Here is a 13,014-nt window from a genome sequence, read left to right as displayed (position 1 = left end):
GTCTCATTGGTCCAAGCAGTGCCAATTCTAGCTTTTTGGGGTGGATGAGTGGGCCTGGACGAAGTGCTGTCAGTGGGCCTCATTCATGAGCAAGGTTGCCACTGCCTATTTGCTTACCTTTCCCCTTGGGTCCAATTGGTACCGCCTCCTAGAGGGAAAGAACAAGAAGTCTGCAAACCATTGTTCTTCTTGCTCCTCTCACTACTTGCTTGCTCAAGGGAGGTAGCAGCAGGGTCAAGCAGAAGATTCAAGAGGCTGCAGAAAGGACAGTTAACCTGTAGTCCTCCAGGTGATGTTGGACTCCAGCTCCCATCAGCCCTAGCAAGCCTGGCCAATGGTCAGGGATGGTCAAAGTTGCCGTCCAAGAGCAGCAGGAGAGTCATGCATTCCCCATCCCAGGGCTATCATGAGTGGCAGTGAACACCCCTGCTGGAGGCATGAGCCCAAAGAGAACTATAAACCAACTGAACTGAAGAGTTGCTGAATTAAATGGCATCCCTGTCAATCTGGTTGCTGAAATATAAAAGGGTTCAGTCGCTTCTTGTGTAGAGCTATGTGGGGTCTGGAAAGGAAGTCTTGGCATTTTGTTGAATGTCTCTGGCGCCCAAGGCCTCTTGTGCCATATTGTTGCTCTGCTTTGCCAAGCCTGGAAAGCGTTGCTGGAGCCGGACAGTCCTGCACCTCTCCAGATCAGCACCGTCAAGTCTCTGGCACGAGGCCTAACTGCTATGAGAGGAAAGTTAACTTCCTTCAGGGCTCTCTGCGAGGGTCTGGTGGCACAAAGACCCTGCCAAACAGCTGTGCCGGGTCTGTTTTCATGGTCTGACGCAGACCTGTTTTCTCACACTTGCCCTCATTTGTGTCAGAAAGCTACATGCCTGGGGGTATGATCAGGTCAGGGTGAGGTGAAGAGAGAAGGTGCAACCTTTCTCTAGTAATATGCTTTTCTCTGTGGCTAGGTTGTTTCAGACTGTTCCTCCCCTCCCCTCAGCAGCAATTCTTTCCCCTCAGTGCCAGTGTTTGAATTGCAGGAGGGAACCAGCCCCTAATCTTTTGCAATGGGCCCTGCTTAGAAAGGCTACAGGGAGGACATGGTTGTCTAAAACAGACCGACGGGGAGAAGGGGGCTTGTGAATTTTATTATGGGAGTCTTCCAGCTTCCTCCCTATATCTTTATGTGCTGGTTTTGTTCACTTCCTCCATACTGGCCTTTATCAACCTAGTACCTGACAGCAGTTTTGGACAACAACTCCCATCAGCCCCAGCCAACATCAGGCTGTCCGGGCCTGATGGGAATTGTAGACCAGAATGTATGGTGGGTGCCATCTTGGTGAAGTGAAGTACACTGTACAATTGCAGGTTCCAAAGGTTTATCCCACGGCAGAGGGTGGCTGATCCTGGAAGGACTCTTTACTACATACCTCAACCTAGTTCTAGTCAGAGCATTCCCCTCTGTTCTGTAGAGGGATGGAAAGGGACCTGGGCAACTGCAGCTTTTAATAATTAGCTTCTGGCAGCACCAGGGCAGGATGAAAAGAACTTGGCCACTGAATGATGGGAACTGGAAGGAGGCAGAGGAACAAGGGCCCAGGGCTGGCTGAGAATCGGATCTGAACACTGAGACATGGGCAGGGCCTATTCCTCTGAGAGGATGACCCAATAGCCCGCTTCCCAGTTAGCCTTCAACTTGGCAGCAAGGGATATTTTGAATCCAAACATCGCACATTGCAACAGTCTGGACAGAGCGGCACACCAGACTCTGAGCGTGTTTCAAACTCTTCTGCCTCTTGATTTGTGGTTTGAGTTGAAACCAAGGCTGGAGCCTGGAATTCAAACGGGGCTCATCGGAAGCTGAGCTGTGCCTGGAAGCGATTTCCTTTGCTATGGCTAGCTGCTCTTGAAGCATGATTCAATCACAGGCTTCCACCCTCCCTAACCCAAAGCTGTGGGCAAACCAGACATTTGTATCTGTCAGGAAATAAGTGATTTGTGCAACATTGGACCATCTGTATTACAACATGTTATTCACACCCTTCAAAGAGCCCCTCCCCCATGTACCCCTATGAGGTTTATTTGGCTGAGAGAACCCAAGGTTACCCAGGGCTTGGCTTATGTGCCTCAGTGGGGATTTGAATCCTATCTCCACATTCACACCTTAAAGAGCAATGAATGCTTTTTTGTTGGTTCTTTTTCGCTACACATTCCCTTGCTGTCTGTTCACACCAGCACTGGTCAGTGCCTAATTCATTTCTGCAAATGCTCACATTGGGAAGTGTGTGTGATTTCTTACCTCATCCATAAACAGGTGTGTTTATAGGTTTGGTGACATCTAGGCACGGTGCCTGGCTGATGTGTAGTCTTTTGTAGAGGTGTTCATGCCCTTAAAGGAAACGGATCAGGCACATGCTGAGGGGAAAAGCCAGCATGAAGCTGCTTTGAGAAGCAATGTATCAAACAGAAGCATTCCATGAAGAAGTCCAGGATCACAACACATTCTGGATATTGCGGTGTGAACATGTGTTAAAAAGCCAGCACTGGAGCCGCAGTAAACAGAAGTGTGAACACACCCCAAGTACCTCATTCCAGCCCAACTTCTGAGCTTAAGGCATGCTGTTTAGATCAGGCACCAGTGACTATCGACACCTAACTTCAATAGAAACTGCTGGGAACACAGAATGGTGGGGAAAGGAAAGGTGTTATCCTGGTCACAGACTGTGATGGTTGTTAAAGGTGTGCAAAATGGGTTGATAAGATGGTGCAATGTTTGTGTTTCTTGCATCTTGTCCTTAGGGAGATATGCGAAGGGCTCCAGAAACTCTACAAAGGTTTCTGCACAACAAGCAAGAGCACACCAAAACACATCTGCTATAGCTGCTAGCAGCTTGATCTGCAAACCAGTTAAACTAGAGTCCTTGGATTAATGCTGCTTGAGTCCCTTTGATCCCAAGGAGATTACAGTTAAGTGTTCCCAGTAACCAGCTTGTTAATGAGGTGGTTTGTTTCACTAAAGCACAGCTACCTTCCCAGTAGAGGCATTTCTAGAATTCTGACCCAGCCATGGGTTTGTTTGTTTTTGCATTTAAAGCAAGATATTGCAAGAGCTGAGCATTAGATCAAGCCAGAATTCCTTACTAAAGGCATTGATTAAGCAATACCAATTTTGCAAGATACCAGATGTGACTTGGTTCTGATTAGTATGTAAACTTGAACTGAAGTATTATAAAGCCTATGGCTCAATGTGCAGTCCAATCTTAAACAGTACTGAGTTATGTGGGACAGATTATCTCATGTACATAGAATTCTAGCTCTTAATAAAATATGTATGTGAGAAGGTCAGGACACATATGTGAAGAAAGGGCCTGAGCTGCCCACCATTTCCCTAAACAATTGTCATGTGTCTCCTGTTATGCTTTCTCATATGCAAAAAAGAGGCCTATCTGACCAAAAAAAAAACCCCTTCAAAAAGCTGGGCTGCTTTTTGCAGCTTGTTCCCCTCAACACCAGAGAATCCCATTCCCTTTTCAGCTTTAGGGTTCCAAGACAATCTTATGAAGCTGACCAGCCCTGCTGTTTCTTTGAGAGTAAACTTGAACAAGGGTTGTTTTTAGGCTACAGTTAGTTTAGACTGTGCTCAGGTTTATTTTGTATTTTGTTTTGACTTTCTGCCTGTTCCCCCTCTTCCTTTATACCTTATAAAGTTTCTTAATTTGACCACTGATGTGCGCATGGTTGCCAGCCTTAGGGTTTTAGAATCTCCATGTGCCTAGATGCTTGGTCGTCAGGCTACTGGGAATTTAGGATTGAATCATAAAATCACAGAATCAGGGTTGGAAAGGACCCCAAGGGTCATCTGGTCCAACCCCCTGCAATGCAGGAATCTCAACTAAAGCATCCATGCCAGATGACCATCCAACCTCTGCTTAAAAACCTCCAAGGAAGGAGAGTCCACCACCTTCTGAGGGAGTCTGTTCCACTGTCAAACAGCTGTTACCATCAGAAAGTTCAGACGAAAGTTCAGACGAAATTTCATCAGAAAGCAGGCGAAAACAAGCTTGCTCCATCTTCCATGCGACAGTCCTTCAGATATTTGAAGATGGCTACCATATTTCCTCTCAGTCTCCTCTTTTCCAGGCTAAACATACCCAATTTCCTCAACTCTTCCTCATAAGGCTTGCTTTCCAGATCCTTGATCATCTTGGTCACCCTCCTCTGCACATGTTCCAGCTCGTCAATATCTTTCTTAAATTATGGTTTCCAGAGCTGGACACAGTACTCCAGGCGTGGTCTGCCCAAGGCAAATGGCACTGGATAAAGAAATGGCACCCTGGTTTTGGTTCAGAAATGGACTTCTGAGATAATCAGGGCGGAACCATTTGATGCTGGAGTTTTCCCCACCTTACTTCCCAAGAGATTGGGGGATTACTCTGGCAAAGGAGGAATCCTTAGCTTGCTGCGTCCCCCTCCTTCCTGAGAAAACTCTGCTGTGAGGGAAGAGAAGGGAAAGGGAGACGCTGGGCAGGGAGAAATCAGCAGCTGTATCTTTGCCCAGTTGTCAAAGCCACATACATGGGGACCTTTCTCACAGAAAACTGGCAGCTGAGTTCCAAGCAGTCCATCTCCAGGCGGGTGGAAGAAGAAGAGAGTGGGCGGGTGGGAGGCTTAAGAACGGGGATCATATTCCCAGCAGCTGGGCCTGGCTTTCTCCTCGCCACTTCTCCTCTTCTCACCCCTAATTCCCACACTCCAAACATCATCCCTCCCCCCTCACCTCCATCCTTTCTTTAATCACTCATTGAAAGGTTTATTAGGGAGGGGTTGATTTAAAGGACAGCTTGCCACCCTTCCTTCTCTGCTCCCCTCTATCAAAGCCATTGAGAAGTCTCTCCTGCCAAGCCCATGTACTGGTCTGTGGAAGTAGGGGAAGAGTGCTTAGCAATTGAGGAAGGCACTGTGTGTGTGAATGAATGGGTGGTGCAGGCAACTGGACAGAGTCTGTTCACTGTTCTAGGCACAGAACGGTGCCAGCAAAGTCTAACTGCCAAGTGTGAGAAAGGCCAGTCAGTGACAAAGGAGCCGCTGATGCATCGGTTTCCCCACCTTGCTCTCTCCCAGTGCATCCAGACCTCTAACACCCATCAGAACCCATTCAGTTTAGTGCCCATATTCACATGTTCATGCTACCCTGCCTCCCACCTGCTCTCCTTTGGAGGGAGCGAGAGGTTGCATTGCAAACTGGCACCTGGAAGCATTGATCAGGCGAGCTGCCCCAGGTGCCACATTGTTGAGCCCCTGGCTAAGCACTGTAGTGTCTCTGGCATTTTGCTTTTGTTAAATAAGCAGCTTGTGTGTGGCAGGGACATATTGAAGACCGCAGCACTGTACTCTAGCCCTGTGGTGGGCAGACATCGTGAAGGGTGTTCACTGAGCTGAGCACCTTGGAGGAAATGAAGGATTAAAATATGTTATGTTAAGATGACTGTATTAGCGTGTGATGAATTCTGCAAAGAGCTGCCCGATCCACATTCCCAGCATACCAATTTCGTTGCATTAATTAAGCCTCACTGTTACAGTTTGGAATTTGGAGCCATATTTAGAATATGCAAACACTCACAAGCCTGAGTGATTTGCCCTTTTGTGTTTTAAAATAGAAGCATATTGCATACCAAGCAAAATAATGATCCTGAATGTGTTAACCGGAGCCGGAAACACAACAAAAAGGATGTTAGTCTGTCCACAAAAAAAGAAGAAATAAGAGTCTTTGTAAACTCTGAATCCCAGGTTTAGGAGGCATGTGTCATTTCCCACCCTCCACCCCCTCACCCCCACGCTCTTCACCTCCAGCTGGGTGCAGAACAGACATCCTAATTCATTACCCTAATTAACTATGATCACTTCTTCTCATTATGCTAAATTATTAATACTTTGGAAAATTAATTATAACTTTCGTTTTTCTCCCACTGGTGCCTTTCTCGTTCTAATGGAAGCCATGAGGTCAGTGATCTCTCATGATCAAGGGACAAAGTAGCATTGCTCTTAACTCTGGAGACCTGTGTGTCTGTGCCAGAATATTGTCGCTGTGGTGGACAGTTTTTATTGCTTGTTATTTTAATTACATATAACAGGCTGATATAAATTTCTGAATTTCTTAAATATTCTGACAAGGATGCTTCATTGTGATATTTAAGAATTCCCATACATTGGTTTAACCCCCCACCCCACCCCAATCCTCTTCTCTGGATTATTGCACACTTTAGACTGATAACGGAAGGGCTATAGCTCATGTGTTGCAGGCAAAGGGTCCTGTGTACAAACACCAGGGAGCGCTTGGAAACAGTTGTGACTTAAACAAACCCTGGAGAGATGCTGCCGTCTAGTAGACAATACTAAGCAAGATGGTTGGCTACTGGATAGAGCAGCTTCCTACATTCCTGTGAAGGTGCTAGTTTTTGTTGTGTTGCCCTGCGTCAAACTGTGGGCTTAAATCAACTAGTCAACCACGGAGAAGTAATACCTTTAATAAAAGAAGGAAGATATCGTACCACACACACAGAGAGCTGGCTCAGCTGTTTTCAGTTTTCAAGTAAGAGCTTATCCTGTTGAGGAATAGGGCTTGCACATCCCATAGGCATCTGGTTGACCATTATGAAAACAGGATGCTGGACTTGATGGGCCACTGGCTTAATCCAGCGGTCTGTCTAAAGTCCCTTTCACATCTCAGCACAATTGTACAATTGCTTCAGTTTTTTAAGTATGGGGGTTGGGGTGGGACTGACCACTCAGCCATGGAAACCACTTTAGTAGCTGTGGGTCTCAGCTTGGCATTGTCCACAGGATTGTGGTGCAAATAAAATGTAATAACCCAGGGGTTCCTCAGACTGTGGTCCATGGGCTGATTTTGATACAGATGGTATGTAGCATATCTATGGATTTGTGGTTTTAAGACAGGAGACAGCACTTCCATCACATTCAACATGTGATTTTTAATTGAATTTGCATTGCTTCTTTTCTTTCTTATATTGTACGCATTACCATTTTAATTCTATGGAATTCAAACTGTAATATGGTAACATGCAACGTATATGAAATGAAATGAACAATAAACCTACAATTAAAAACCATACAGCGTCTAGTACGGTGCACTGCAGTTGCTACAACATGCAGCAAAATCATTATATCATCCGCCAAGACCCTCAGCAATTTTTCAAGTGGTCCGTGGAGAGAAAAAAGTTTGGGAACTGCTGGAGTAACCTCGTGTATGCAATCCTGAGTTCCTAAGAAGAAGAGCAAGATACAAAAGTGACGGAAATAAAACAGAAGCCGGCAGTCAGCCAGTTGAAAACTGAATGTGCATTCTAGTCAATGATGTTTTTGTGCTCATGCCAGAAGGCAGGGAGAAATGAAAAAAGAGTTCTGGGGATGGAGTCTTGTCCCGAGTAGGGGGATACAGCCTTAGTGTCTTAGGCTCAACTCCCTTGCTTGCTTTGTGATTGATCAGGCCCTGCATAAAGTGGGTTTTGTGTTTTGGATTCACTGAGGGAAGTGACAGAGACATTGGAGGGAACATGTCCCTCTCTGCTTTGATGCTGCCTCAGCATTCCCAAAAAAGCAGTGCACTGTTTAAATATTCAACATCTAGGTTGAAATATTAAACATTCTGACTCTTCTTCCACAGTGGGAGGCTGGACACAGTGAAAGTGGAGACAGGGCATTGTGCCAGACGGTGTCTTCTTGATGGAACTGTCTGGCTCTACTCAAACAGACTTGACACACAGGGGCTTAGTCCCCGAAATGGAAGGCTGGCTGAGGGGCACGAAAGCAGTTCTAAAGTACTTGGGGGAAGGTTGAATGTTCTCAGTCAAGAAGCAGAAGGCCTATCCTTCTTTACGCTTGGACAAGCACCAATTCAAGTGACCACACGGGAAGGAATTTGTGTGTGTGTGTGTGTAAGAGAGAGAGAGAGAGAGAGAAAGAGAAAAAGTAGTTTAAGAGGCATACTCTGCCATCCTCTGAGAAACAGCAAAAGATTCAGGGGTACATATTCTGATTTTGCAGTGCAGTGCTGAAAGGGCAATGTCTTAGATTTGGGTCTCAGGTGAAAATTGTTTACATGAGATGCCTGAGCCAGATGCTGGTAAAGTCCAGATGTCTGGAGACTTCTTGTGGTTACCAAGTGCCAGGGGGAGAAACACACATTTTACATACTCTTCTTTATTGCTCCAAAACAGCTTCTTTCCTATAGATGTTTCTTGTTTTTGTTTTTTAAAAGATCTCGCATAGTCAAGCATTTGTGATCAGCTAGGTGTGTTCCATGTGAGAACTAATATTCAGCCAAAGCAAGGCAATGAGAGATTATGCATAGTGAGTCTTCTTATAAGAATTCTCAGATCTCAAATATAGAATAAATATTTATAAATGCACACATATCTAAATATATAAACCATGTGTCTGAAATAGTACAGGAGAGCAATGCTAAAGCCATTTTTACTCTCCCAGGGATCTCAAATATTCCTCTGCAGTAAGGCAGACAAAGCTTTCCCATTGTCTTTTTGGTTACAAATCCTGTCATAAGGGTGTACAGTGGTACCTCGGGTTACAGGCGCTTCAGGTTACAGACTCTGCTAATCTAGAAATACTACCTCGGCATAAGAACTTTGCTTCAGGATGAGAACAGAAATCATGCGGTGGCGGCGTGGCAGCAGCGGGAGGCCCCATTAGCTAAAGTGGTACCTCAGGTTAAGAACAGTTTCAGGTTAAGAACGGACCTCCAGAACGAATTAAGTTCTTAACCCGAGGTACCACTGTATTTGTGTACGAACAGGGTGAGCCTGTGACCTGGATTCAGGAACTAAAGTATTAACCATCACAAAAGAATGGCCAGGCTGCCCAGGTAATGCTACAAGTGACCATTATCAGGTATCCTGACAGACAGGATTTATGCTGTAGACCACCTCCTATGATGTATGATGATTTTAGGGTGGTCTTTGGCTAAGAGACTTGGGTGATATCTAAAGTCTTTAAAGGTTCCTGCACACTTTTGTTCTGGGTCTCTTCCTCCTTGCAAAGAGGGGAGGGAACTTTGCTGTAACCGAAAAAGAAGTATCTGCCTTCCTTTCCACTGGATCCTGCCTCCATCCATTCTTCTCCGGCCAATCATGGACTTAGGGGATTCAGAGTCCCATGGGGAGTTGGGCAGCAAAAGCCAAGCCCCAATTTTTACATGAATTTCACATTAATTAATTTCAGGAGATTTGAAGAAATAACCTGCATCGGACAAGCCTGTTTTGCCGAAAAAGGGACTAAGTGTTTAGACTGTCAGACCCAGGTATTAAAAAAGTATCCCCAGTCTCTTGGTTTTGCCTTCTGGCTTTTATTCTGTATTTTCAGGCCTTTCCCCACAGCAATAAAAGATACAAGAAAAGGTGGTCATGATTTAATCATCTGACTCTGGAGGGTGTTGCTTGATGTTGGATCTGTCAGGGCCTGGTTGATGGAACAGGGCAGCCTAATTTGTGGTTCGCTGAAGAGTCAGTGTGCCTAGATTTTCACCTTTGTAGAACTGCCAAATTCCAGGTTATTATAGGCTGCTTCCTTACCTTGTCCTGCTGTCTCCTCCAGATGCTTTTGTTCATATCCTAAAGTCATGATGACATAGTGATTACATGTTCTAGTGAGAGACCAGCAAGCAGCATACCTGTATTCCACCCCAAAGGTGACACATTTTCTGTATATGTAAAACTTGTAATTACACTTTGGTTAAACCATAAGTGAGTTAATCTGTTGCCTTACAGAATAGGTTGTTATTTAAAACTAATATAAAGGTAGGAAGAAAAAAGTTAGGGTGGTGGATGAGTGCACAACATACTTGTCAACTTTTGCAAATCCTAAGGAGATAATAATTAGATTTGTTCCACTCGTGCTGGTTTTTTGTTGCATTGGTCCCCCACCCTTTTCTCTAAGAAGGTCTGGAGAACATGCATGGATTATTCCACTTTCACACAACAACCCTGTAAGGTAGGTTAGGTAAGCTGAGAGATAAGTGACTTGACACTCAATGACTTTTTTGGATGAGTTGGAATTTGAAACTTGGTTTTACCTCACTTTACCCCTGTCCCATGACCCACACTTGTTGACCAGAGCTCAGTTAAGAAACACACACTAAAGGTCTATTGTTCAGCTCTTTTTTTGTAATCTTAAGTGACTTGTAGCTGACCTTTTGCAAAATTCAGCTTGTTTAACTATCCAGCTTGCTCTATTACCAAACTGTTCTTATTCCCTCAGTGCAAGGACAGTTCAGCGGTGGCCCAAATTGCCTACGGAGACTGTAGTATCTTGTTCTTTGGGAGTTTCAAAGAAAGAGGATCTGCATATACTTGTCAGAGCAGTTGTAGGAATTTTTGCCTAAGAACAGGACATTGAACTAGATGGCCTTTCTTCTCTGTGTTTCCCCCCCCTTGTCTGATTTATGTAATTGTTATGTTACTTTACAGTGTAACAAAAGGAGAAAGAGAGGACGCTGTCTCAAGGAACTTACAATATAAACACTGGGCATGTGAAGGAATTGGACTCTTCATAAAAATAAAAAAATAACAAGTTTGGTTTGAGAATTATGGGGTTAATTTGCTCCCTCTAGATAACCTTGTCCAGCAGGTAAACACTTCTTTATTTATTTAACAAAAATTATATATCACTTGATTGTAATAAAGCCTCTAAGTGGTTTACAAGAAACATTATCAATAAAAACAGCTAAAATAAGTGCTTAACATACTTAAAGGGATTTTCTCCAAAGCAAGCTGGTATTCTTGCTGCCCCCCCAAAAAAACCCTACTGCCCAGGGCACATACACCCCTTTGCCCCCCTGCCCCATTAGGCACTGCTTGGATTGCTCTGACTTTGCTTCTCTCCTAACCCTTTGTTGCTTGCTTGCTTGGTCTCCAACTGACCCGGCACTGGACGTTGCTTTGGTTGCTGCTCACCTTTGGTGTTGCTGCTGACAAATCCTTTGGTTACTCAGCTACCCAGTGAAAACAGGACAATTGATACTGTAAAAAAAGGGAAAAGGTGGCTCAGGGATGTTGCTTGTGGAGCTCAAGGGATCAGATTGATCAGATCAATGGATCAGATTGATCCACAGGAACATCTGAAGAACTCAAGCTTGGTGCAGGAAGGAGAAGAAAGGGCTGGGGTTTTAGTAATTGAGAAGCAGTTTAGATAGGTCTGGCTGGGTGTATTTATCTTGATTTATTTCTTTTGCTCTTTGGGGATTATTTTGTGACTATGTAATGATTCAGATGCAAAAAACTTTTTTCTAAGAATAATTCCTCCTCCTCCTCCTCCTCCTCCTCCTCCTCCTCCTCCTCCTCCTTCTCCTCCTTCTTCCTCTGTCACAACAACTATCCTCCTTCGCTTTGTGACAGGACCAATGGAGTCCTTTATGTTTTTATGCCTAGCCCCAACCTGGTAGCAGACATGGCGTCCTTAGAAGACAAACCAGGCACCCCACAGGTCAAGGACCTCGAGGAGCAAGCAGAGCAATCTGAATCCAATGCTGAGGATCTCCCTGAGGGCCCCTCCATGTTAAAAGTTGATGCTGGAGCTGTCAGAAGAAGTGGAGCCTTCTCCTGGGACCCAAGAGCACTGGTGCCAAAAGCTTCAGGTCCAGACCAAAGAGCAGCAGCATGTGTCTGCAGACCCACAGTCATTGGTTAATTTGTGAGTAAGGGTTCTCCAGAAGCGGCTTAGTCATGCTGGCCACATGACCCGGAAGCTGTACGCCGGCTCCCTCGGCCAATACCGCAAGATGAGCACCGCAACCCCAGAGTCGTCTGCGACTGGACCTAACAGTCAGGAGTACCTTTACCTTTAAGGGGTCTACTCATGAGTAAGCAGTCCTAGGCACTCCTTCACTGACAGCAGCTGAGGTTAGGGTGTGGTGTAGAAGGGCAGAGTATATGAGGCATCCCTCTTCAACTCATAGCTTCAGTCTCCCTGCATTGCTGGGTTGCACCTTGCCTGAACTCCTTGTGATACTGACCTTGGAATGTTGTTCCATGTTTTGTCTCTGAATCATGCTTGGACTTAGACTGATTATCTTAGTCTGTTTGGACTACATCCACAAACTGTGCCCTCCATTGGTGAGTACTTTTTGGTGAAGGCTTATATATTTGGTAACTGGGACCCTAGCCCCTGGGGGAAGCCCTTGGCCTGTAACACTTAGTTTAAAATGGTCTCCTAGCTGCCATGCTGCAGGTGCTATTCTCTGGCCATCTTTCCTAGAATGCCTCTCTCTGAGGAAGGACCATCTTGGCCCTTTCTCTGAGCAAGGCTGGGGGTGGGGGGGGGGAGAGGAGAACCTTGGGCCCTGCAGAAGCCATATGTGGATGGTGGCAGATTCAGCAGCAAGATTAAGTGGACAGGGGAGCAGTTTGACACCTTCATGCCCTGAGGCACTTGTCTCATTCTGCTTCATGATTGTGCTTGTCCTACTTCCCATCCCAGCTTCAGATTGCTGTAAGCTCCTCCCTCGTGGTTAATTTTAATTCTTTTAAAAATGTTTACTGGGATGTTATGCTGTCCCCTCCTGTACAACTCAAACACAGATGTCTTCTTTTAGCTCTTAAAGGTAGCAAACACTCGCCATATTTAGCTCAATGGCGGAGAACACGTTTTTCATGGGAAGGCCCCACGTTCTATTCTTTTGTCACTCCAAAAGATCAGATAACAGATGCTGTGAAAGGCATCTGTCTGCGATCTTAAAGCATGGATGTGGGATATGTGGTCTCCAGATGTTGCTGGCCTGCAACTTCTATCTTCCCTGACTGTTGGCCATGCTGTGTGGCACTCCTGGGAATTGAAGGCAAACAACATATGGAGGGTCACAGATTAGCCACCTTTGTCCTAGAAAGTCACTGCTAATCGGAGCACATTGTACTGGGCATGTCAGACAAATAGTCTGCCCTAGTCTAAGGCAACTTCCTATGAAGATCATGCCCTCTCCCAACAGCAGTGCTGAATCTT

The 13,014-nt window shown here is 45.3% G+C and overlaps 1 protein-coding gene across 1 annotated transcript in view; it reads left to right on the top strand.

Annotated features, from left to right (window-relative positions):
• The window catches only part of SFXN3 (sideroflexin 3), a gene marked incomplete at its 3' end in the record, with an annotated part of 178,236 nt that overhangs the window by 32,710 nt on the left and 132,512 nt on the right, over positions 1 to 13,014 (top strand). The window lies entirely within an intron of this gene.

The sequence above is a fragment of the Podarcis pityusensis genome (assembly GCF_964106645.2).
Source record: "Podarcis pityusensis genome assembly, chromosome: 5".
In the NCBI taxonomy this organism is placed as follows: domain Eukaryota; kingdom Metazoa; phylum Chordata; class Lepidosauria; order Squamata; family Lacertidae; genus Podarcis; species Podarcis pityusensis.
Note: the sequence above shows the minus strand (reverse complement) of the source record. Positions and strands in the feature narration are given on the sequence as shown.